The 26840-nt window shown below is 40.4% G+C and overlaps 1 protein-coding gene across 1 annotated transcript in view; it reads right to left on the reverse strand.

Annotated features, from left to right (window-relative positions):
- The window catches only part of MPPED2 (metallophosphoesterase domain containing 2), a 175242-nt gene that overhangs the window by 132660 nt on the left and 15742 nt on the right, over positions 1-26840 (reverse strand). The gene's annotated exons all lie outside the window — the stretch shown is intronic.

Raw genomic sequence — 26840 nt, forward strand, 5'->3', positions numbered from 1 at the left:
CACCAGGGCCTAAGAATGAAAAAGCAAAAGGATCAACCCCAAGCAAAGAAAATGAAACAGAACATTCTCATTTAATCGAGTGTAACAAAGTGTACTACATAAACTTGGTAAAGAAATGCAAATCTGACTCTTCAAGCATACAGTTTTAATTATTTAAGGGGTTGTGGCAGCGTTAAAGATGCTTTAACTATATTAACTCTACGTTGACAACTTCTTTTAATTTCTCTGTAGGAATGAGCACTTAATTTTTGGATCATGAGTCAAAAAGAAGCAGTTAAAAATGCAAAGAGAAGGTCACGAGAGAAACAAGCAAGCAATGCACAGATCAGAACGTGAAACGTTAAATAAGGAACAATATTTCATATTACAGACCCACCCTTAATAGTTGACATGCAGTGGACACATTGAAAGCTCAATGCAAGATTTCCTAAACATGTTGCCTCGATAGGCTTTAATTTTTTCTTTTTCCTTTTTTTTTTTTTTAAATGAGACAGAGTCTCACTATGTCACCCTTGGTAGAGCACTGGGGTGTCTTTAGCTCACAGAAACCTCAAACTCTTGGGCTTAAGCGATTCTCTTGCCTCAGCCTCCCAAGTAGCTGGGACTATAGGGGCCGATCAAAATGCTTGGCTAATTTTAGAGACAGGGTCTCACTCTTGCTCAGGCTGGTCTTGAATCTGTTAGGTCAGGCAATCCACTCACCTTGGCCTCCCAGAGTGCAAGAATTATAGGCGTGAGCCACCCCACCCGCCCCCTCCTTCTTTTTTCTTTTTTAAAGCAAAAAAATCTGTTTTAACAATGACAATTTCAGTGAAGGAAATAAAGACATTAATATGCAACATGACAGTCTCACGTAGTCTCATATTTCTTTGATAACTAACCTTTTGGTTTTCTTTTATCTATGTCAGAAAAGAGAGGAAGGAGAAGAGAGAAAAGCAGATGACAGGGAAGAAGGAACACAGGAGGTCTAATTGGGAGCCCCCAGAGAAGTTTAACTTCTGCAAAAAATTAATGGATTTGTCCTGTTGGAAAGGTTAGGAATTAATAGGCTGTTACCACAGAGAAAATCCACTAATCCACTGAGATCTCATCGGTAGTCTGGAAACCTTCTTGATTATATCCATGTTTATATATAAACATATATCATCATATGTATATGTGTGATGTTTTCCTTTCCATCACCAAAATTTCATCACACTCAGTCTCAGGGGTTCCAATCTTATGAACATCTCCTGTCTTCTGTAAGTAGTTTTCCCAGAGAATAAATGACTAGGCCCTACTACAGATGACCATGTCGCTCTCAAAAGTGACAGGCAACATTGCTAAGCCCAAAGTTAAGATATTAATATTCTCTAGACTGGGACTATTTACACTTATACTTAACCCACCAACATATGAATGAGAATTTAGTAAATAAACCACTGGACCTCTAAATACACAAATAAATTCAATATTTATCTACCTATCAGTCTAGTATTTCTTTAGTTCCCAGCTTTCACCCTATAGGGTAGTGCACAGACACAGCTCCATTCTGTACCTCAGCTACATACTATAGACATAGCCTCTATATCGAGATCCTTTAGGAGTCCATCCCAATTTATAAAAAGGACATCAGCGTCATCATTTTGAGTTTATTAAATAGAAAGTAGCACAGATGGAACCCCTTTGTTACAAATAGGCCCCTGACCTAACCCGCTTCAGAGCAGCCCGTCATCACATGAGAAACACTATTCGTTTCCCCTCTTAGCTCCATATTGGGTAATAAACCTTCTGAGACTATGGGGAACTCCAGCCAATTTCTAAATCATTTCTAACTTCTTTCCCACCCTTCTACCTCCTCCAGAGAAATAGTTACATGCCTAGCAGAATTAACAAAGAAAGGCCAAGGAACAGAAATATGGAGAGGACAGGAAGGAAGATCTCAGCTTTGAGCTGAAACCAGAGTTGAGTTCAAAGCCCACAGCAAAACAAGCAGAGCAGGCTTGCCACCAACACCACCAAAATGACGTCCTCAAAGAGAAACCATTAGCACACGTGTGGGACGCCTACGGAAGACTGATTCAAGGTAAGGGACCAGGGGGCGTGGAAAGTTTAAAGACTCAAACGGAGAATGTGTATAGATCCCCCGACCCAGGGGCAAGGAGGTCCTTGGTTATCCACAGGACACAGTATGAAGCAAGAGGTGGTTTCAAAAGACAAGAAAGTGAGAGCTATTTACAGTACAACAAATATCACCTGGGGATCATAGGCAGGAAGACACTTCCACTCACAGACATTCAGAATTGAAAATAAGACTCTGGTGGAGTGGGCAAGTTGCAGTGGAGATAATTAAAGCTAAGACAACCCTCGGGAAGCTTCTACTCCCAAACTGGGCATTTGATAAACACCTAGAAAAGAAAAGTCAAGACAAATATTTTCTCTGCGACAGTATGTCCAAGGGAGATCCTCAAAACCACTGGAAGATCCACCTGCTCACCTGGTCTGAAGACCCTCACACTTGACTCTCCTCCTTCGTTTACGACCTTACCACTTACAGTTTATGCTGCTGACTTCTCGAATGACCTAACATTTCCCCCAAGGCACCGTGTCGAATATCCTTGCAAGTGAGTATCTTACCCAGGCAATCCAAACCCCAGAGCCAGATTCAAATATCAGAGTGAGATTTGCACATACATTTGAGTACACCCAGGGGAAAACAAGATGACATGGGAAGATGAGAAGAAAACACAGCATCGTAAAGTCTCAGAGCAGGACGAAAGGGGCAATCTGGTTCAATGCTTTATGCGACGCTTGAATACCCTTTCCCCTCACCTGCCTAGCTGACGTAAAGTTTCATTCCAAGGTTTCACAGAAGGGGAGCTCCTAAGCTCCCTCTCATCCTCCTGGGTAACCCATTCTGGTTGGTGATCGCTCTACTTGTTAGGAAGTTTCTGTTCCAGATTCTGCACCTCCGAGAAAGCTGAGCATGGTCCAAAGACTTTGGCCTGAAGCCTGAAGACTGAGTAATAATTCTGGCTCAGTCATTCACTTTGGGCAACTTCCTTAATTCCTTTGAGTTTTATTTTTTCTCATCTGTAAAATGGAAATAATAAGGCCTAATTCGTTTTGTTGCTAGGAGGATAGAACTTGTCAAGTACTCTGAAAGCAGAGAAGCAGAATCATGTGAGGGTGAAAGTGGTCTGGCTACAGAGCCAAACTGCCTCGCTTCACATTGATCAACTCGGGGCCCTAAGCAAGTGGCTTAACCCTTGTGCCTTGGTTCCCTCATCAGCAAAGTGGATACGAAAATAGTATCTATCTCCTAAGGTTGTTGTGACAAGGCAAAAGGATAACATACTCAAAGGATTGAGGACACACAGTAGACAATACATGCACTGCTTTTTACTCGTAGTAATAGTGTTTTTACTACCATTCGTAGTGACAGTATCGTTTAATTTCTCCAACCCCCATTGCTCCTTCTACTACATGGTTAAGGAGGTAACAGCTGCCACGCACGGAGTTTGTGAGAATTAAAAGCAATTACATACGCCACATGGAGGACAGCCTGGGCCTGGAATCTGCAGTGTTTAAGGTCTATTTCCTTTCTGTCTCTCCTTCTTAATCCTAGTTCTGCACTCTGAAATGGTAAAATAAGAATCCAGTCCCTTTTCCATTTGACAGTTCTTCAACTAGTTGGGAATACTTATTTTAACATCCTAAGGTCATCTCTCCTCTAGCCCAGCAGCCGGTTCCTTCAGCTTTTCCTTGAGGGCCAGGATGTCTCAGACCTTTGGAATCTACACCATCTTCTCCATCGGTCAGAACCCTTCCATTTGTAGTGTCAGAATTCCTGCTTGCTGTGAATCCATAGACCAATGAACTGTTTAGCAAACTCAAATACTAGTCCAGGCCGTGGACTAGTATTAGCATTGAACAAACTCTTGGATTTTTCTAGAGGAGGCCTGCGCTCTCATCTAAAACCATCTTCTAATTAATTCTCCGAGTTTTGTGCCAAAGCCTCAAAACTTATTCGTCAAGCTTGATCCTCCAATGTTTGCATAACTCATTGCATATTCAGCAAATAAAGCTTTCTCGTTTATTCAGTCTTGACACCTTAGGGATTTTTTTACCCACAAAAAAAATATGATAATATTATTGTTTCCATTATGGAGTCCTCTTCTGGCCATCCCCTTTACTTTTTTTTTCTAATAACAAATGCGTACAGTGTTGTAAGCCTCATTGACACATGTTCAGAAAAGCTGTTGTCCTGAGGTTTGTTGTGACATGGATTCCTTCTTCAGACCATGTGTGCAGCAAAACCCTTGTGTACGCACTTAGCCTATCATTCAGTGTGAGGACACAGCTTTGCCCTCACAGAGGATGTGAACGGATTTTGACCAGTTGAGCATCTCCCATTCCACTTTAAGACTCTGATGTTGTGCTGATGATGCATTCACGAACTTTCTCTCTAAAAAGTTTTCTGGTGTAACATGAAAGCTTTCATTTTCACCCGGGAAATGCAGATAGTGTTAAAGCTATAATTATATTTTTGATGCAACACCATCCAACCTGCACATATTGTTTGATAAAGACACATGTGAAACCAGCCAGCACGACAATGAATAAATTAATGCCAGGCTCCCATTAGCAGAATCACAGAACTTTCATACCAAAAAGAACCTTACAGATTGTCTAATCCTGTGTTTCACTGGACACAAATATTTTTTAGTTTTGCCCTGAACAGTATCACCTGTGAAGTCATCAATCAGCTATGATGGCTTTATTTTTCAACTACACATTAAAATCAACACCAAGTCTTAAAATTTTGTTAAAAGGTTTGTCCACTCTCAAGTACCTTGGCTAATGCTAATGATACATATTCCGCACTTTGGAAAGCACAGACTAGGTTTAAAATGATTCTTTTTTTTATTAAATCATAGCTGTGTACATTAATGCAATCATGGTGTACAGTGAAATATTTTCATCAAACTGGTTAACTTAGCCTTCATGTCATTATCTTAGTTATTGTGTTAAGACATTTATGTTCTACTTTTAGAAAGATTTACTTGTACCCTTGTGAGATAAACCATAGAGGTGATCCCTTCAATCGCCCTCCCTCCACCCATCCACCGTCCTCCCTTCCCCTCCCCACTCCCCATATTCTTAGGCGGATTAATAAATTGTGGTATATGTACACCATGGAATACTATGCAGCCAGAAAGAAAGATGGAGACTTTACCTCCTTCATGTTTACATGGATGGAGCTGGAAAATGTTCTTTGCAAAGTATCTAAAATGATTCATTTTATCATGAAGAATCTGAGTCAGAACTAGAACTCAGGTTTCCTAACTTCCAATTCACTTCTCTTCCTGCCCACTTAATTTTGGAGGCAAAAATAGACCTGCACTTAGAAAATTAGAGTAATTAAAAAAATTATAAAATGAAGCTAGGTATGGTGGCTCATGCCTGTAATCTTAGCACTCTGAAAGGCTAAGGCAGGTGAATTGCTTGAGCTCAGAAATCAAGATCAGCCTGAGCAAGAGTGAAAACCCCGTCTCTATTAAAAGTAGAAAAACTAGCCAAGTGTGGTAAGTGCCTTGAATCCCAGTTACTAGGGAGGCTGAGACAAGAGGATTACTTGAGCCCAAGGGTTTGAGGTTGCTGCAAGCTATGATAATACTCTGGCACTCTTCCAGGGTGACAAAGGGAGACTCTGTCTCAAAAAGTATATATATACATATATATACACACATATATATTACATATATATTTCAACATATATACACATATATTTCACATATATACATACATACATATATACATATATATACACATATATATTACATATATATATTTCAACAAATCAATCACCTAAACTCTGGTAGCCATTAATATCTAGAAAGATTACTCAAAATTATTGTAATTCGTTGTCAAAAAACATCCATATCTCAGTGCTTCCCAGGTTGACCCCTTCGTCCTCATGTAAGTCATCTAGTTGTCTACCCCCAAAAACTACATATCACAGTTCATTGGCAAGTGAGGAATGCAAAAGTTTTATTTGTAGAATATTGGTAAAAATAAAAGAGTTCCTCATTCTCAGGGATGTCAAGTCACAATGTCAAGTGCAAATGAGATGTGTTCCCACATACAGGTCTCTTCAGAGAGACTACTCTAGTGACAGGCGAGTCTCATTACAAACACCCTGGTGGTAGAGTCCAGGGGCTTTGTGCTCAATCAGCTGCGCTACCCTAAGCAAGTTATATCCCCTGTTCTAGGCTCGGTTCCCCAAGTGTGAAAACAGAGGCGGGACCAAACCATCCCAAGTTTCTACGATTAGCCACATAACTTATGCACCACTAGTCACTAGTGAAAAATCTGAGAAACAAGTTAGTCTCTGAAGTTGCTTCAAATACATTCTTTCGCTTTGCAAATTTATTTTCTGCTTTCCAAGACAATCCAAAGATACGTGTGATCCAGATCCATCCATGCATCATCAGAAGAGCAAGACTCTACCTAGAGAGGCTTGAAACTGTGATACAGGACTGGAGGAAGGGTGTATCTAGGTACATCTAGTGCAAAAGAGAACAAAGAAGCCAGGATTCCGGTTATTACAACAGAACACACATTTTTTAAACTATGGTGATTTAACTAAGGGGCTTCAGAAATGGGATTTTTCTTTTTTTTTTTTTTAAACTACGAGCTGGTGAAATTCTCCAACTTGAGCCATCACGCCCCAGAACAGTAATGGTGTGATGAAACACAGTAAGCATAACAGAACCAGATGTATAAATATATTCACATTTGTACCGAAGGCGCTGCTTTCCTTTAACTGCTGAATTGCTGTATCAACACTGTTCTATCACCAACTAATTATAGCTAACAAAGCCCACTGCACAGAGTGTTTCTCCTCTATTTTTTCCTAGTACAAAAGTACAGTGCAGACATTCAATGAATGTTAAGTGGTAACAATTTAATTCTTTGAGCACTGCAGGCGATATGAATTTCTGGTGCTTCTCCCAGTGCCACTCAAGGTGTTTTCATGCCCATCAGGTTAACAACCATGGCAGCCAGGGAAGCCTCTCAAGATGGCATATTGTCAGGTCATAAATAGTCCCTTGGAGATGAACTATATAGCGTTAAATAGTTTTTGTCTTTTAACATAACAATCACATTAACTGGCTTAAAATTTGGGGTACTGGCTTTGGATTTAAGAAAAAAATGTGACGCTTTACTCAATGCCCATAATGCCACACACTCACTTGGTCAGGCAGGTGGTCAACAACCATTTCTTAAGCATCTACCTGTGGCCAGGTACCAAAGTAGGCGCTGGGAAGACAAAGAAGTAACAAGAGTGGTTCCCTCAAGGATTCTGCAGTTGATCTGTCAAATCACTAGTCAGCAAAAGCTTATTGGCACATCTGGTAACTGCTGCGTCCTTTAGTCATTTCACAGGCGTTTGCTGTATTAAGGACCTTGTAAGGGGCATTGATTGTGCTAATAGGAGATGGTCTGTGTGATATGTAAATAGGTAATTTATGAAACAACATGCAAAGTGTTGTATTAAGAATGTCTGTGAAGGGGAGATGAGAGGGAAGGAGGGAGACCAGGTAGAGTGAGGGCGAATGATGGGATCACACCTATGGTGCATATTGCAAGGGTACATGTCAGATCTATTAAGTATAGCATATAAATGTCTTAACAAAATAATTAAGTAAATGAAGTGAGGGATATTTTAACCAGTATGATGTAAGCATCCCAAATTGTGTATGAAATCAGCACATTGTATTCCCTAAATGCCTTAATGTATACATGACCTACTTTTTTATGATTTAATGAAAAAAAGAATGTCTGAGGGATTGTAGGGTAAAGGAGAAAATATCAGGCATTGCCCATGGGCTGGGAAGAAGGACTGGTAATGTGGTGGTGGACATGGAACAAAGGCTTGGCACTTTTAAGGGCTCAGAAAGAGGAAATATGAGAGAAGCCTATAGCTGGGGCTTGACTTGAGTTTAGAAAATCAAAAAGAAAAAAAGGGCTGTCCAAGGAATAGTGAGGAGTGGTGTGAAAGCACTTGCATGTTTAGGAAATTGTGAGCAGAGATGCCTGAAGCAGACTGCTGTGACAACAAGCACTAGAAGATTTGAAAGGCCGGTGGGATTAGGGGAAGAAGCTCGGAGATCTAGATTATGGGGCCTAAGCCACAGTTGGAGACCACAGGGAACATCTTCCTCCACCTTCCCATTAAGAAGCACAGAGGGCCCCTAGGAAAGCTGGGTTTTAGAGGAGCTGAGACTCAGAACTGGAGGACAAGGGAGGAAAAGTTGGCTGAGAATTGACTTCAAAAAATTCTAAGCAGGTGATGATAAGGAAAACCTAGTCAAAAAGGAAATGAGAGAATAGGAAGGAAAGTCAGTAGAAAATCGATGATATCATAAACACGAACTAGCATCATACCCATAAAGGAGGACTGGAGAAGTAGCTGAAAATGAACTACACCATTCTACACTATTAGGCCTCCTGTAGCTCTAACCTGTACACCTTTATACAATATTTTGGGTAACTAACAGAATTTTTTGGATGTAAACAATCATAATGGTAATGATTAATGAGCAATAACAGCAGTTTTCACTTAGAAGCCAGGTACTATGCAAAGCACTTAACATGGATCATTCTCATTTGATCCTTACAACAGATAGGCCCTGTCTTTTCCCTGTTTGACACGCCAGGAAACTGAAATTGAGATTAAGCAATATGGCAAAGGCACAGGATGAGCAGGTGGCTCTTCCCCAGTCTGACTGCTCAGTGGCTGGCTGCTTTTAATAATCCAGCTTATATACCTTCTCTTATATAACATATACAGATCTAAGGGCAGAGTCTGTCCTAAAATGGGGCATGCAGTTTTAAAATCAGTAATTACAACTGCAAGAACAAAGTATGAATCATTTCCAATCATTTCCAAACATGGCCCTTCTAAACATGTCTTCACCTAGCTTACTCCAGTAGGAAGACCTTAAGAGCCATCAAAACACAGCTTTTTTTTTTTTTTTTTGATACACATGGTAGGAGAGGTTGGGAGTGGAATTTATAAAGAATGTTTGCTCTGGCTCGGCGCCTATAGCTCAACCGGCTAAGGCGCCAGCCACGTACACCTAAGGTGGCCGGTTCGAATCCCCAGCCCGGACCCGCCAAACAACAATGGCAGCTGCAACCAAAAAATAGCCGGGCGTTGTGGCGGGCGCCTGTGGTCCCAGCTACTTGGGAGGCGGAGGCAGGAGACTCGCTTGAGCCCAGGAGTTGGAGGTTGCTGTGAGCTGTAATGCCACGGCACTCTGCCCAGGGGGACAGCTTGAGGCTCTGTCTCAAAAAAAAAAAAAAAGAATGGTTGCTCTGATTAAAAGAAAAGCTTTTGCATGAAAATTCAGCCCAAATGAGAACAAATTCTTCTCTACCTTTCTAACTCATCAAAGCCAAGTGCTCCAAGGCTTAATGTCACAAGTAGTTGTTAACAGGCTTCGTTGTTTAGTTAATTGTCCTTATCACCAGTATAGGTAACTTCATATGTACATAGCTAATGGGCCTTCTTTAAAGTGTGGCCATCTTAGTTGGGTTTTAATGATCTGTACTGTTTTCTTCCAATTATGGATTTGGTTGAAGGACTTAATTTCAAAGAATTAGCCATGTCTAAGACAAAAAGACCGTTTTTAATTACAAAGATACATCATTTAAGTGAGTTTCAAGACAAATTCTTCTCTGTGAGACCACTTAACATGACGCCAACATTTAATAAACCTTCAAAATTAATCCAATGTAATAATTTTTAGACTTAATGTCTGTTATTCTAGGGACTGTTCTGTAACAATAGTTGCCCTCTATCTTTATTCCCTGATGAAAGGGCTGATTCACTGATTTTCTTCAGTCATAAAATTATATGATTTCTACATAAATGAAGAACCCATGGAAGACTGCTTTCTTCCTTCTCTGGAAATGAATACTTGCCACCTTGGTATAATAGTTATAGTTTACATTTCCCCACGATTATCACAGGGTGGGGTATCCAAGTTATAGTTACGATAGGTGGCTTTCTGAAGATCACCCAGATTAGCATATGGTTGAGCAGAGAATCAAATTTAGATCTGACTGTAATTCCAGGGGTCAACATACTTCAAACAGTAACAAAGAGAAATATTATCTACCATGCTGTTCTACCACTTGTGGTTAACATTGGTTATTTTTTAAGTACCTTCAGCTCAAAATACACCCAGATATACAGTTGAGAAGAGAATCAGATTTAGATCTGACTACAATTCCAGTGGTCAATATGCTTCAAACAATAGCAAAGCGAGATACCATCTACTATGCTGTTCTACAACTTCTGCTTAGCACTAGTTATTTTTTAAGTGCCTTCAGCTCAAAATAAACAGTACACTGAAGTGGTATAATTTGGGGTGGTGTGTTCAGAACTCCTTTAATAGGAAAACCTTTTTCCACTCCTGATTTCGTCACTCAACAAGTATTTCCTACAGAATGGTGTAACCTTCAGAGCTGACCACCTCCCTACATTGACCATCTCCTGATTTTCATAGACTGGCCATGTACCACATGTATGTATCATTGCTGTAGGCCTGGTTCCTTATGTTGACCACCTCCATATGTTGACCAATTTGTCACAGTCCCTTGAGTGTCGAACTTATATAAGTTCTACTATCTATGTTAGATACTTTGATATCTGTGTTATTACAATTGATAATACCTAACATTTAGCGGTTATCTACTATGTGCCTAGGGCTTTTCCTACATTACTACCTTCAATCCTCGCAAAATCTCTGTGTGACAGTTGTGTAGGTATAGGATGTGTGTGTGTGCTTTTTTGTGTTCCTCTCCAATTTTTACTTAAGGTCACACAATAAGCTTGGGAGTTTGTATTTGGATCCTGGCCTGTCTAAACCATGAGCCTATGCTCTTTGTTTTACAATACTCTTCCTCAGAGGTTAGGGGAAAAAATTAAGGCTTTGTAACGGGCATCCTTTGAACGCAATGCTGGAGCCTACAGGGATTCAGGGATTATCTGATCCTGAAGGGATTTATGCTTTAGTCTTTGGGCTACTTTACAACTTTGTAACTTGTAGACCACTGAAGTAATGCAAATAATTCTCATCTATAGATGCAAATAAATTCTGTCTGATGGAAGGTTAACTGACTCCTGCCCCAGTTTGGCATGCATTTTTAAATCCATTTCAACACTGTTTTATCCCACATAAACTCCTGGTTCTACAAAACTATTTCAACAACTATCTCAGTTTGCTCATTCCCTCATGAATTACATTTTTGACAAGTGCTGCCTTTATCGCTGCATGAGAGTCAAGATTTTAATAATTATTCTTTTAGAGAGGTTACCAAGATGCCATTTTTACTACAGTGAACCTCCCATTTTCATTTCGGAGGGCACACATACCAAACTATAATTAATACGGCCACAAATCATAAGTACCTGTGGGGGCAAGGGAGGGTGAGAATGAACAAAATGATTAAGAGGTCACTTCAGGGAACTTAGGGGACCAACAAGACCTGGGCTTAGACCACGGCTCTGCCACTGCCTAGGGGTAAGACCCAGGACAAGTCACGAAACCTCTCTAAGCCTCACTCACCTCGTCTGTCAACTGAGGTTATAATAGCACCGGCCTGGTAAGATTGATTCAGACAAAGATTAAGTAACTGTAACTATTTCTTGTAAAAGACCTCCACGCATATCAAGTACACAGATATTATTATTGGGATTCTTCTATGAGAAACACCTGTGAAAGGAATTAGTTCTACTTGGAGATGAGGAGGTCTTTACAAAAGAGGCTGCATTTTACCTGGGTTTTAAAAGGTCAGTTCAGCAAGCAGAGGACCAGAGTAACGTCATTCAATATAAAAGGACCAGAATTTATATCTAAAAAAGAGGGACAGTAAGAGTGAAAGGTGTGAAAGGGTCAGGGAAGGTGAGTCATAGTGCCAAATTTACAAAGAAGGAGATTCTCGGGTGGATGTTACATCTGCAAGGTGACCTGGATTCTTCCAAGTTTGTTAAAGCTTGTACCTCTCACTTCACAGTAGTCCAGGATTACTAAAGCCAAGGAGGGAGGTAGTACCCAGATACCAATTTTCACAAAACCTGGACGCCAAATCATCATGACTACAATTATGACCACTCACTGGTTCAGGTACTCTTCAGGAAAAACGGTTCTTTTATTCCAAACTTTATAAACAACAAAAAAGTATCAGCCAAGGATGATGAAGCCCAAAATGCAAACCACACTTTACACAGATCAAACTTTTTACAACACCACTTACCAGCTTGCATTCAATGGATGCCCACATTCATCTCAGCACACACATGAAATAACACACAAATCCAATCACACTCCTCTTATCCTGGATCTATCTGCTTTCTTTCTGTACTTGCTTATATGTCATCTCTACATGTTATTGGTTTTATGATGGTTCACATCGAAACTCCCCCGTACTATTTCAAATCAGTCAGTTTCTTGAATACTTTGGATAGAAGAATACGCTTCCGATTATTCTGAGTTCTGTGTCAACATGAGCTAAAAGTTTATTAGAAAGTCTTCATCTACTATGTTTGCCTAATTCTGTTTGCTCCTTATATTCCTGCATCCACTCACGTGACTGCTGAACTGCAGAGGGCCCACTATGTTGATGTCCAAGATCTGCAAAACAGACAGGTCTGCTAAGACCAGGAATACCAGCTGTGTCTGCTATAGCAATGATGGATATGATAAAAAGGGGGTTAACTCTGGCTTTTGGCAGGAAGATTATTTCCTCAAAAAGCCTCCTCCTTTACACACACATGTACAACCTTGCAGGCCCTCCCTGTGCCCCGCAATCAGAGATCATCCCAGCTCCAACCTCGGGAGGTTCTGCCTGGTGATTGTTTTTTCAAGCTCTCTTCCTCATGAGGAGGTGAGCACGTGACTACTGCCATCCATAAAGGCTGAAGTGAGTGTACTTAGCTAAAGGGCATTGCAATAATTTTTCTCTTCCACGTGAGAAAGTTAGCCTTGAAAATTCTCTGGCTCGCTGCCTGTTTTTAAATCATCTTTTAGGGAGGAGTGGCCAAAAGGACATGTTAAGTTCGATTCTGACCCCCCTTCCCACTCCCCCCCTTCCCACTCCCATATCAATTGCTCTTTTAAAAAAATTATAAAAATGAAAAGATGGTGTCCCCTATCAAGCCTTGAGATTTCCTTTCAAGACACTGCTAATGATGTAACATTTTAATAGGTAATGCCTTCAAATGCCTATTGTAGGAGAGCAATCAGCATTAGGGTTGGAGCAGTTTTGTGGAGGCAACATGATTCTAGCAGGAATCTAGGGTGGCCTGAGAAACAGTCACTGAAAAGATTTACAATCCCCAACAACACATCCGTCCCTGCTTCCTATCCTTGTAGCATATCATTGTACCAGAAAATGCATTAAGAATTTTGAACCCATTTCTACAAGTGCTGTAGGGGACTAGAATATCATTTCTTTTTGTTTGCCTCAATTCTTAAATGTTTGCTACAAGACCCAGGACCAGTCAGTACTCCTATTATGATCCAGCAGAGGGGATCAGAGAATAGGCAGGGATTTTGATGTGAGTTTGCCAAAGCAAAACTTTGCTGAGCACCGGTTAGTAATTTAGGATGAAGATAATTTTTACAAGTCCGTGGCCTGAGAGGTATGGCTGACCTCACACACATCCACATTTGATGTTTCCACAGCTTGCAGGGGTGAAGAAGTGGGCTATACCCATTCTCTTTTCACTCGTAGTAAAAGGGGAAACCTCAGCCAGGTCTGGCAAGGGGCACCCCCCTAAATCAGAAGGCACAGTCTGGGAAAAAAATGCAATAGAATCTCCTGCCAGGTCCAGTTTAGGGTCCATCCTTTCTTCACCAGAGCCCACAAATCAGCCAAATTTGTGAAGAGCCCTGCTAGATTTCTGAGTTAAAGCTTTTTCTTACAGTGGATTAAGTATAATTTACTCAACTTCTTCTATGCAAACTAAATTTTTGTTGGAAAGCCCATTATAATTTAAACTAAAGGAAAGTTAACATTGGCCCTGGCCTGCCTGCTATTGTTCCCTTGCATCCGTCATGGTCATTGGTGGGGCCCTTAGTACTTTATCAAAAAGCTGCCTCTCATATAATTTCAATTCATCTTCATCTTATTGGTAAAAAAGAAAAGGACACTTAACTACACTTCATCTTCCCACTGGAGTCGATGATCCAGAAGGTCTGAGTGGCTTGCTCATGGCTAACATAGCATGATTCAGACACCATGCTCCCCAACTCCCAGTAATAAAAATAATTGCTACCAAGGAATGCTATTACAATGCCTAAGGCACTGGGCCAAGCATTTTATGACCACTGCCTCATCCATTTTCTTACAAGAACCCTGTAAGGGAGCTGTTATTAGTCCCATTTTACAGATGAGAATACGGGGTTTAGGAAATTAAATAATATCCCCATAGTCGGAGGTGCTATGAATGGTGAAGCCTCCATTACATGGGGAGTCTGTTTGACGACTCAGCTTACTCACGGTTACGCTACTGCCTCCCCGTCCAACACAGGCAGTCCCCAGGTTACGAACAAGGAAGTTCTGTAACTTTGTGCTTAAGCTGAATCTGTATGTAAGTTGGAGCAAGTACACTTACCTACTGCCTGTAACAACCCCTGTTTGTGTGAGCTGTGCCTGTAAGCATGAGTTGTCTCTAAGCCAGAAGTTTGGAACCTGGGGACGGCCTAGACTTTTTTCCATGCAAATCTAATGCCAAATTGAAAAAGATACACGTTTTCTCCAGATTTCAAATAAAGTACTTTGAAATACCTAGTCAACTGGTGAGATTCTAGTTTTGGTTCACTTTGTCTTAAGTCAAAATCGAACACTCTAAAAACTAGCACGTGCTATCTTTTGTCAGGTGTTTTTACTGGTCCAAATATTATTGCCTTCCATCTCTTATTTCATTTAAAAGGAAAACAGATGGTTTAATAAAAATTCCTGCATGAAATTTACTAGACTCCCCAGGAAACTTTATGAGCCAGAGTGACTTCTGGAGACAAACAGCACAGATTTAAATCCCAAATACACAAAGTCACCACTTCTGGAATATGAGCGAGTGACCAGACCTCGCACTTCAGTTTTCTTAAGTTTACATTAGGGTTCAAACACTTCAGAAGGATATTGTGAGGAAGTGATGAGAATTCACGGAGCATGGTGGGAAGGACCAATGAGTCTTGCCATCGTTTTGTTGTCATTTGTCTCGGCGATGTTTCTCAGGATTGTCCTGTTTTCTCGAAGTTGACAAAACTTGAATGCGCTCTCCCTGATGAAGTGTTCCAAATACAGGTCTCTTATAAGCAGATAGTAAAATGACACTATACCCTACCTGGGAAAATATGTACCATTTTATAACTCCTAAGTCAACACCATCTTGTAAAATTATGATTCACCCGGTACTATTAAAACTGACATCTTCTGTATATCATGAAATACGTGTTACTTTATGCAATGTAATGAGTTCAGTCAGTCAAACTAGAGTCACCTGAGAAACCAGAATGGCAAGGGACAAAATAATTTGCCTGATCCACAAAAGGGAATTTCCCCAAGTACAAGAAGTTCCATTTTTATTGTGAAAAAAGCTTTTTCCCCTAGATGTATAATATATGCGTACTAAAGTTAGGGATGATTAACTTTAGTAAAATTAAGAATATGTATATAAAAAGCAAAGAAACATGAACCTATAATTCTGCTTCCCAGAGATAGCTACTAGTAACATTTTGGTATTTTTCCATTTCATCTTACTGTTATGCAGTTTTAAAATATAATTGGAATCATTCTGCATTCAAAATGTTATATTCTGGTTTCTTTTTTTTTTTTTTCTCCCTCCACTGAAACCATTATAACGTCAGCATTTTCAGCGTTACTGCAGACTCTTTATAAATGTTTTCACTGCATCCAGGATATTTCCTGGGCTAGTTTTGTCATAATTTCCTTAACCGGTTCCCTTTGCTGAGCTCCCCCCAAAGGCTTTTAAGCTGTCAAGCCCAGACAAGATTTCTAGACGCACAGCCCTAACAATGGGGCCTGCCTGTGGTCGTGAACGGGGACCGTTTTGGAAACCAGCTCTCCATAACTTACTGCAGGTAAGAAACACCGTGGGTCCTACTCCTCAAATGCCGACGGACTGTGAGTCCGGTGATGTATGACCCCCAAATGCCAGTGGTTCTGGTCAACAATTATAGCAACTCCTCTATGATAAATAAAATAATGTTCTGGACAGGCCCGGCCACCCACAGTGAGCACAGGCAAGAGCACCAACCTCCCACCCTTGCAGGCTGTGTTCCGAGGCAAACGCAGGGCACAGACATGAATCCCTTCTTTTCTCCTCCTCCCCTACTCTGTTTATTTCCAAAAATCACTGTTCCATCGCCACTCACCACTATTTGCTGCCAAGTACATCATAAAACCTACTTTTTAAGTGACGTCTCATATTTGTTATATTTTCTTTAAAGGAAAAAAAAAGGCAGAAGGGCAAGGGTTAGGTAGAAAAAAAAACAAGTAAATCTTGCTGATAGTCACAGAATGTGCCACTGAGGTCAAAAATCACAATGACGGAGGCCCTCTCCATACCTTCCTGCTCAGATGTGAAGATCATCTTAAGAGCCCAAATCAAGGCCACGCCCTTCAACTTAGGAATGGTGGTGTGGTTGTAAGAAACAGTTCTTGAGTTTCATTTGCATTTCCCATGGTTTAAACAAACAAACAAAAAACCGGGGAGCTTTGTTTTAAGTGGTCAAAGGTTGGGCAAAGAGAAGACAGCCCTTGTAAATTTCTAGGCACAGGGGCTGGAATTTTGAGTCTTCATTGTTCCTGTTAAAACAAGATTGAGAAACAGGAAAAACTGGCTTCAAGGTGAAAGTCAGGATGGCCTAATGGAAGACAATGGGCTCAGAAGAGCTGGGCCTGAATTTTGATCCCAGCCTCTCACAGAGAGGGTAACTCCAAGCACATCTCTGGCACAGAGCTGTAAGGATTGCAGTGTGACTGTCAACAATAAGAAAAGAGGAAGCTGTCAGGGAGTCTGATTGCACTAACAATTGATGAGTATGAATAATCATAAACATAAGGTCAAGGGCCTGGAGATTAAGAAATTAGGACTACTGCTTCCGTTCGTTAACTTCATGAAGCAAACTGAGAACTAGGGAGAAAAAAATGCACTCCCCACTTTCTAGACTTTGTTGCTTATCTAAAGATAGCTTGCCCAGTTTAGAGTCCCATGGGCACTTTGGGAACTCCCTAACAACTGCGGACCTCCATTCTCTGCCCTCCTGGCAGACCCTTCCCCAGAGCCATGGAAGCTTTAGGCCAACTGCTCAACTCAGTCCAAGGCCAGGCTTCTGCACTGATCCTGACTGTACTTCACAGTTAAAATCCAGAGTTCAGCCCTCAAGCAGCTCAGGAGTAAGTCATGTCCCTCTGCTTGCCTTTTGCTTCAGTTCTAGCAAATGGGCCTCTGCCCTCTTCCTGTCGCTAAGCCTTGATATCTAGGGACCACAGGGTTCTAGGGACCACAAGCCACTTGTCCTTGCCCTGTTCCTTTAAGGCTAGACTCCTATTTTAAAATTTCTATCCTGAAACTCCAGAATAACCACTAGGGTCTGCCACCTGCTGCTACACTTTCTTTGGGTTAGAAGATCGCCCACGTTGGCCTACGCACAGCACGATGCCACACGCTGGACTCTTGGACACCAGTTCGTGAGTTTATAGCTCCACACAGCCCAGGGCATCTCTTGTCCTTTCCACGTCTGCAGCTACACCAACCCCACATGCTGACAGCCTCTGGGATTCCACAGCAAGGCTAGTCTGGACTACCCTACCTCCTCTTCCATTTTCTGGATGCCACTGTGTACAACAGCAGCATCACCATCACCCATGGAACTCATTCCATAGGACAAACTGTTTTCATTCAACTGCAAATTATGTTTTTAATGTTGGACTTTTCTTCTTCCTCTCCATAGAAACTGTGCCAGTGCAGGTCTTCTGAACTAGTCACTCACGCCACTTAAGAGTCCAGTCCCTCCAAATACCACCTCGATACTGTCAGCTTTTTATCAAAAGTTACCCTGATTCCCAGATTTTTTTAGCACCAGAAAGCAGTAGGGACCTACTTTACTTTTTACAGATAAGAAAATGAGACTAAGGTATTGATATCAAAGTGTGAGTCAATAGCAAGGCTGAAACTGGACACTCCTAGCCCTAGAGTCTCTCAGGCCAGGCTCTTCACAAGGATCTACTACGATTAAGTCTGCAAACTCACAATAGAAACAAATTCTTGACACATTCCCTTGGAATCTCAAATTCTTCATTCCAGCCCATTCTCCATGTTTTCATTTGGTATTTCCATATTCATATGTTCTTCAAGGATACAGCCTTCTTCTGTAGGCCCCCCAATATATCTCAAAGTGGAGAAAATCCTTTCATTCTTAAACGTTTCCACTCAGTTTTGTTTAGCCGAATAGGTTAACAGTCTTGAATGTTCTCTCTGTAATTCCATAACGATGAGTGTGGAGCTTCCGTTTCTAACTCTCTCTCGCATTATTGTTCAATCCCTGTAGCCTTTGAGTGGAAGTCCAGAAACTAATAATGCCTGAAATTCTAAGTAACTTCAATCTTAAGAGCCTAGAATCCCTGAAATGCAAGGATCCTTGGAGACCATCTGCTCTAATGAGTATTAGTCTCATTTTACAGATGAGGGAACTGAGGCCCACACCATTTGATTCTCAATCTAGTAGGCATTTGCCCACACCATTCCCCACGTTCATTCCTGCTAATGAATTCTTCTACACTTGTGTTTCAGAGTGAAGAAGTCATCCTAAGTCGTGCTTCTTTCTAGGGCTCGATCAGTGGAAGGATGCCAAAAATATGTTTGTTCTGGGTTGTTCCATTGTTTCTTTGTGACTTTGATTGACTTGGTTTTATCACAACCACATGGTTTTATTATGAACATTGTTTTGGAAAAGGAAACAGTGAAAACCCAAACCTTTAAATCCACAGGTCTGTCACTGCCTCCTTGACATATTTGCATGATCCATAGATTGAGGCAAACTTCTGCTTCACTGACAAGCTTTGAAAACTGAGTCACCCTTGGCAGTCTCTTTTAGCCTTGGTTTTCTTATCTGCAAAATGGGAATGACACCATCTACTTCCTAGGGCTATGATGAGAATTAAGTAAAATAATGTACTAAGGCATCAGCCCTTGGCTTGGTACACAGTATGTGCTCAATAAATGGTAGCTGTTCATTACTATTATTATTAGTTCTGTGGATTTTGCATTGTCCTGTCTGGCTTGCTTTTTTTTTTTTTTTTTTTTGAGACAGAGTCTCACTTTGTCACCCTTGGTAGAGTGCTGTGGCATCATAGCTCCCAGCAACCTTAACCCTTGGGCTCAAGCGATCCTTTTGCCTCAGTTTTTCATTTTTAGTAGAGATGGGATCTCACTCTTGCTGAGGCTGGTCTCAAACTCGTGAGCTCAAGCAATCCACTTTCCTCGGTCCCCCAGAGTGGTAGGATTATAGGCATGAGCCACCACTCCCGGCCTATCTTGCCTCTTTTAACTGGATTCCTTGTTCTAACTTAGGCTGTATGCCCTACAGTCTAGAAGATGAGAGACGAAAAGGAGTTCCCCTTTTTGTCTCTCATCAGGCAAGACAATGAGATGAAAAAATAACCATCAGAATAAAAAAAAAATCAAAGTAATAATGGTTAGTTTTATCTCTAGGCTATCACAAATTTTATATTAAGACTGATACAAACCATAAGTGGGCGTTACATTGAACCATTTCCTCCCCATAATAAATTCATAAAATTTTAATTTCAATTTGTTTAATAATCCTAGACTCAGGTAATTTATTTGCCTGGAACATACCAGGAATTCTACAAACATGTGAATAAATGAATGAATAACTATGCCAACTAAACAAATACATATCAAAACTCCTAAATAATTGTATACACTATTTTATTGACAAGGTAAGAGCAAGTTTTATAATATTTCTATCTTAACTAGAGGTATCAATTTAAACTTTTTGCTGGAGAGAATGCATTAATTTTGTATAATACAAAATATAAGAATTCAAATATACATTTGGAGATGTATAGATATTTTCATTTATTCATGACTGCTGATAGCCCCAAAACAGCAATTATGTTAAGACAGATGATTAGTTTTCACAATAGCATAATAAACAGAGCTGTAACTCATGTTCATTTGGAAATGTCCTTTCCTAGTGATTATGAGATTTAACACGCACATATAGATTTTCATGAGACTTAACACACATATATCTATTATAATTGCTTGTTTCCTTTTTTTTTTTTCCTTTTTGCTTTTAAGGAAAGGCTACTTGCTAAGTAACCAATCAATAAACATCTCTAATCAGCTCTCTTGGTGCCCTGAGCAACAGAATGTGCAATTATTTCAGTCTCCAAGCTGATAGACCATTATCTTCCATTTACATATGATCATTTTGATCATGTTGGATCAAATTTCCACCAGGCAGTCCCATACCTTTGTGGATAAATGGGAAGGAAGTTGCTGTAGTAAAATGAACATGAGAACCCCTCATGGCAGTGACCATGAGGGATCCAACTAAAGAAGCAGTGAAAAAGTCAAATGTTGGGAACTCACTAATGAATTTTATTCCTTGAACTGGAAGCATTAGGGGTCTTGCCAGGAGGGTTATAAATGATTCTGAGTAAAGATAATTCTTGCACCCAGAAAATATGGAGAACTCTTTCTCTATGTGCCCATGAACTGGCTCCAAGGACAATCCCCAAAGAGGTAGTTTCGCAACTATTTTTAGCAATGATGGTATCGCCCAAATTGGTAATGACACTCAACAGAACACACGCGTGTGCACACACACACTCACCCCTGCATGTACACACATATCTACATTTAGTAGTTTATTGTTATTTTAGTTATTCTGGTAGATGTATTGTTATTTTAGTTATTCTGGCTGAACTTCTTGGGTCACCTTGTGTCTTTCTCTTTCCTCCAAAGCTAAAGTTAAGTTGTTCCCAGGTAAGAACCGCCTTTCTTATAAGGTACTTTGTAAACCGCTTTTTCCCTCTCTTTCTTTTTCTTTTGCTTATTTTCTTCCTCCCCCTCTCCCTCCCTCCCTCTTTCTTTCCTTTCTTCTTCTTCTTTTTGGTTTCCCTCACTTGAGAACACACCCAAATTTGAGGAGAAAAAACTGAAAGCAGAAAAATGCTTTACAGTCACAGCCAATTCTTTTCAAATAGCTAGAAAAACCTGGTCCTCTTCATTTGGACAATTACAGCCCAAAGAAGGATCTAGTTTCAAAGTGCAGCTGCTCATTTGAAGTGGGATAAGCATGGTTAATTTTTTCAATGAGAAAATGGTGATGAATGGAATAGAAAATAAAGATATCTTTAAAGCTAGACCCAGAAAAAAAAATTGTTTTAACTCAAGAAGGTCATCAATTTGGAAATATTATCCAGAGAATTTTTCAAATCACAGAGAGGAGCTTCCAGGAAATCTTAAATGACTACTAATGAAAAGTATGCCTTGGAGACCAGTTGAAATAAAAGTCACAGTAGTTACATATGCAACTCTATACCCCGAAACATTCAGCTACAGAGGAATCTCTGAGCGGCCACTGGGATCCCAATGTATACAATCATCTTCTTTATAAACCATACAGCAATAGTACCGGAGGTCTTTACAAATCTATCAATAAGAATGTATTATAATTTGCAATAATATTTAAGCTCTTAATGATTCTGTAATATGATTTTGTAAACTAAAACAAACAAAATGATCTTTAAAACTACATCCAAAAGGAGTCACACAAATATTTTGCTCTGTGGAAATTCACTGCATGGAACATATTTCATTTGTACACGTCTCAGCTTGTATGTGTTTATGCTTCAACTAAAAGTTTACTAAATTAACATGAAACTATGCTCAGTTGTCTTCCATATGAGATGTTTTTCCTAGATACATTTCTTTAAAATAGGAGAACACAATACTGCCAATCTCCCTCCAAATCTTACTAAAATAAATTGTAAGCTATTTTAGAAAGTTATTCTTTTTGGTCTTACATCTTCTCTTTTGACCAAAAAAAAAGAAATGATATAGTCTCGTGTTTTAATTCACCATCCATGACATGTAATTCTTCCTATGTCTCTCGATCGTTCGTTCCATGTGAAACATGTTAAATTTAATACTTCTCCCAGTAACAAAAGATCATCACCTGTTATCATTTGTTATCAAGCATCTCTACTGTGCCGGGTATCGCCATAACTAGCATTGTCTTTTTTTGAAAACAGTCTTCATATTTAAGCAAAGCACATAATCAGCTCTGTAGCTGTCTGCTGCCTTGTGGGATTTTATCAATAATGTAGTTAATGAACAGAGGTTTTGTGGGTAACCACACTGGATCATAGGTTATCTAAGAACTCATACCTTTCCTTCAACTTCTCTCTTAAAAATTCATGAATTAAGAAAACCTCAGTGGAGGGGAAAGGCGATTTGTGAAACAGATCATTTTCATTTGTCGCTGCAATTATTGATTTTGAAGTCTGCAATTATTATTGTTGTGTTAAATTATTTATTTTTAAGGAAATAAGTGGATGAATCTCAAAATGACTTTTGAGTCATCTGCTTGAAAGGTACGTTTTAAAGAGTCAATTAAGATATGGATTTCATACTGGTTACAGAAAAAAATGGAGACTTTTTTTTATTTATATAAACCATTTTCTGCAGCCAATTGCCTGAAATGCTTCAGATTGCTTTATACTTCCAACCAACACTGACTGGCATTTACTCTTAGTAAGCAGAAGTTGTCACAAATGACAGAAAGTGATTAGCAATCACTGCCTAGATGACATGAGATAGTCTTAAAACTCCCATTTACCCCCTACCGAACCAATATCTTAGCTCATTCTACAGAACCGTGAACAAGTATTTTTCTAGCAACTAGTAGAAGTGAAAATAGGAGCTCTAGCTCTGTGAAATGCAACAAATTTGATCACAAAGGAAAATGAAAGCAAGTGCCCTAATACTAACTCAAGACACTTTAGTTGGAAGAAAACAGCCTGCATCCCATAACATTTTATGATACCAAATGAGATGCAGGCAATGTAATTTCACTTATGTGATTCACTTACAAGCAATGCAAATGCAATCTTGCTGATTACATTTAAAACAAAAGACTGAATCTGCCTATTTATAGAGCAGACCCATAGTCATGCAAAAATCATGCTACCCTCCACCCCATGTGGAAGAGAAAGAAAACAATCTGGCTGAAGACCTTTTCGTCTACACAGAAAGAAAAATGGTGTTAACATGCACCCTAGGTTGACCCAATACGCTTAATAACGTGGCTTCCCTGTGTCTTCAGTAGAAAACAGGGTCAACTTGTGAGTTATCCTTAGCTGAGGTGTTCAACCCACATACAAACATGTCCGATGTTTTATTTGTTTTGTAGATAGCCAAGAAAGTGTTCAGCCAGCGCCGACATCTATGTTTAATTTTAAACCTTCATTTATCTGTGCGTGGGTAGGCAGGTGTACACACACACACATATTTGAGTATAAACAATACAGATGTATAATTTCTACAGTGAGATAAAGACTCTGCTACAACCAATGTGTTTACTAGTTGGTCTCCTCACAATGCATATTTTATGCACTTCTCTCCCCAGTCAGGGTCTGGAGCCTTCCAGGGCTACTAATTTCAATCATCACCCCCAAACTAGCGATTTTGTTAGATAATTTTCCTATCATGAAGTTCAACAGTTTGATGGAATGTGAAGTTTGCCAGTTTCAGTAGAATGTGACATTGCTCCCAAACGCCATTCTTCCCAGAAAAGCTGGAAGAATGCTGCAACTTCCCGTGATGCTCTAACAGGTACCCCTGGCTCACCACCAGCAAGGGAACCAGTGCTCAGCTGCCAGCCAGCGCACCAGACAGCTAGGACTGCAGCATCCCGGGTGAAGAGCCAAAGCCAGTTCGGCCCAGTTGCAGGTTACCATAAAGGAGCTGAAGGCGCTACTTCACACCCGCTACCAAGCATCTTCCCAAGAGGGAAACCGCATGTGGCTAGAAATGCTCCTGGGGAGCAGCAACCTGTGCCTAGAAGACATCTCAACCCTAATGAGGAAAACACACTTCAGTGGTCTGCCAAGTGACGCCCAGCACCAATTACAGGTCACAAGCAATTTTCTGTGCAATAATCACCACCTTCTTTTGGGGGGTCGGAGACATTATTTTCAAACAATAAACTTTGCGAACTTCTCAAACATGAAGATGCCTTTGACGTTACCCTTGATCTTTGACCTTCAACCATATTTAGGTTTCCAACTCTACTCAGGTTGAGCTTTGTAAAATGTATTGGGTGGAAGCATCATCTTCATGTCTCCAAATGGAAAAAGACCTAGAAGCACATAGGTTTGCTCCTTTCCACACAGAGCAAGCAGGGCACCAGAAAGCATCTAACCTGCTTGAAATTTAAGCCCACAGCATATGGCCACACTCTTCCCAAGTCCCACAACCCAGGGAAAATGCAACTGTTATCCAGCTGTGCAGTAGCTTCTGGAGCCCATGCTGCCAGACTCTAGAAGAACTGAGGGACATAAGAGTGGTAGGAACAGGAGGAAATATTCTGAAACGAAAGCCAAGTGTCATCCTCCAAGGCAGAAAATAGCTGCTGCTGTTTATTCTAAATTGCTTTCCACCAGAGAGCGCCCCCTACAGGACACCTACCTTCTTTCACATTTGGGAGAAGAATCAAACATACCAGACCTTTGACTATCCTCATGCACGTCCAGGGAGAAAAAACTAGGAAATAACATTGTAAAGCAATTCAGGAGACTTACATGAGGTGTCTTATTTGAGACACGATCTTGAAGAAATTCTCCCTTGCTTCTCGTATTCAGTTAGCATTTACTGTCTTTCCCAAACTCATTTACATTTCTTAGGAACCTTAGCTTATTACGGGTCAGGTCCTAAGAGATGTATTCTGTATTGGAAGCCAACAGTCCAGCAGTGCTGCGTGACCTTGATCAGGTCATTCAACCTCTCCAGGCTTCCAGTAGACTGTACGTAAATTCTCTACTTGTGTTTCCCTCACAGTGAGCACAGCACACAAGCATTTTTTTTAAAAAAAGGTATTCTATTAGTAATAGACACGATTATTTTATCAAATATTATTTAACCTGGATGCATTCAACTGTGTCCCTAAATGGGCAAGACGTCCAAAGACAAGTTGGGTAGTTTATGTTTTTACATTAATCTGACTGTTAAACCCAAGGAGACATTCATTCATTCTTTTTTTCATCAAAAACTATTTACTTATGTGGCAGGAACAAGGCTATGATTGAGGACAAAATGGTAAGTAAGGCAGCCATGATCCCCGCCCCTCATGTTCTTCCAATAAATACTATTGGTTCATTGATTGTAAACACTCCACTTCTCCCATACATCCCACACTCCTCATTTCCTCACTATCCTATAGACTGAGGTATTGCCCTCAATCAAGTCAAACAACTCTCTTATTCAAAGGAGAGTGAGTTTCTTATTTCCAAGTAAAAGTGTCAGAGGACCGTAGAATCCCAAAGATAGCCTGAGTCACCGAATGCCAAAACATGAGAGCTGCCAACAACCTATCCTGTACTGATGAGTGAGTGACAGGAGGTGGCAGGGCTTGTTCAGCAATCTGTAAGGAGGAACACTGAGGCCAGTCAGGTGGGCAGTTAACTAGCGCTGAAGTGAGTGTGTTAATAGCAGGGATGATGGTCTACAAAGGAGGGGGAGATTTTAATTTCAGAGAAAATTTACTGTGAGGACAAAGTGACCGAAGAAATATATACTGAAGACCACTTATTGATTTGTCAAAGACAAATGTAATTACTGAGCCCAAGACCAGCCATCACCAATCCTGCCCTTACAGAACTTCTAGTCTAGAAATGGGAAATACTAATACCAGTGGCTAACTCCTTAAATTGGCAAATGTACATTTCAACATGGAGGTAGCTAGCTTGTGGGTTTCAGTCTGGGGACGCTGTGTAAGGCTGCTCTTTAGATCTTCCTCCCATACACTTCTTAATTCTGGGACTAGGCTCTGAGAAACAAGGGTGAAAAAGATGTCACAGACACTCTGTTCTACTCTGGTAAGAGCAAAGCAGCCTCTATTTTGCTGTTTTTCAGCTTATTCCCCAGATCTCATGGTTATCTCCCGGTAGCACATGGGCCAGAAACATACACATCTACACATTTCATATTTGTAGTGGCTTCCCCTAATCGACCCCAAGGTAATCATTCCCTGACTTTGCCTGCCCTCACTCTTCCTATGTATATGTCCACACAAGCAAACAAATGCTTATAAATTTAGGCTCGAGTGTTCTATAACTAGTCACCCACAACTGCCGTGGAAGGTCTTCTACCTCTGGTAGTAACAATGACAACACCAATATGAACAAACACTTCTACAAGGCTTACTATGTCCCCAGAAGATGTTGCATGTACTATACAGAAATCAACGTATCTAACCTTTGCAACAGCCCTTTGAGGGAGGTACTAATTTTTCCCTCCCTTATAGATGAGAACACAGAGATGTTAACTAACTCACCCAAAGTCACACAGCTAGTAAGAGGTGGACTAAGATTCAAACTTCGGGAGTCTGGGTCTAGAGTCCATGCTCTTCAGCACATACTGTTTTGCTCCTTAGGCAATAAGACTCAAGAAAATATTGCCAGACTTTCAAAACTACTCATTAAAGCTTTGTAGGTTAAAC

This window comes from Otolemur garnettii, unplaced genomic scaffold, assembly GCF_000181295.1.
Source record: "Otolemur garnettii isolate 467f Iridium unplaced genomic scaffold, OtoGar3 scaffold00001, whole genome shotgun sequence".
NCBI classification, from domain to species: Eukaryota; Metazoa; Chordata; class Mammalia; order Primates; family Galagidae; genus Otolemur; species Otolemur garnettii.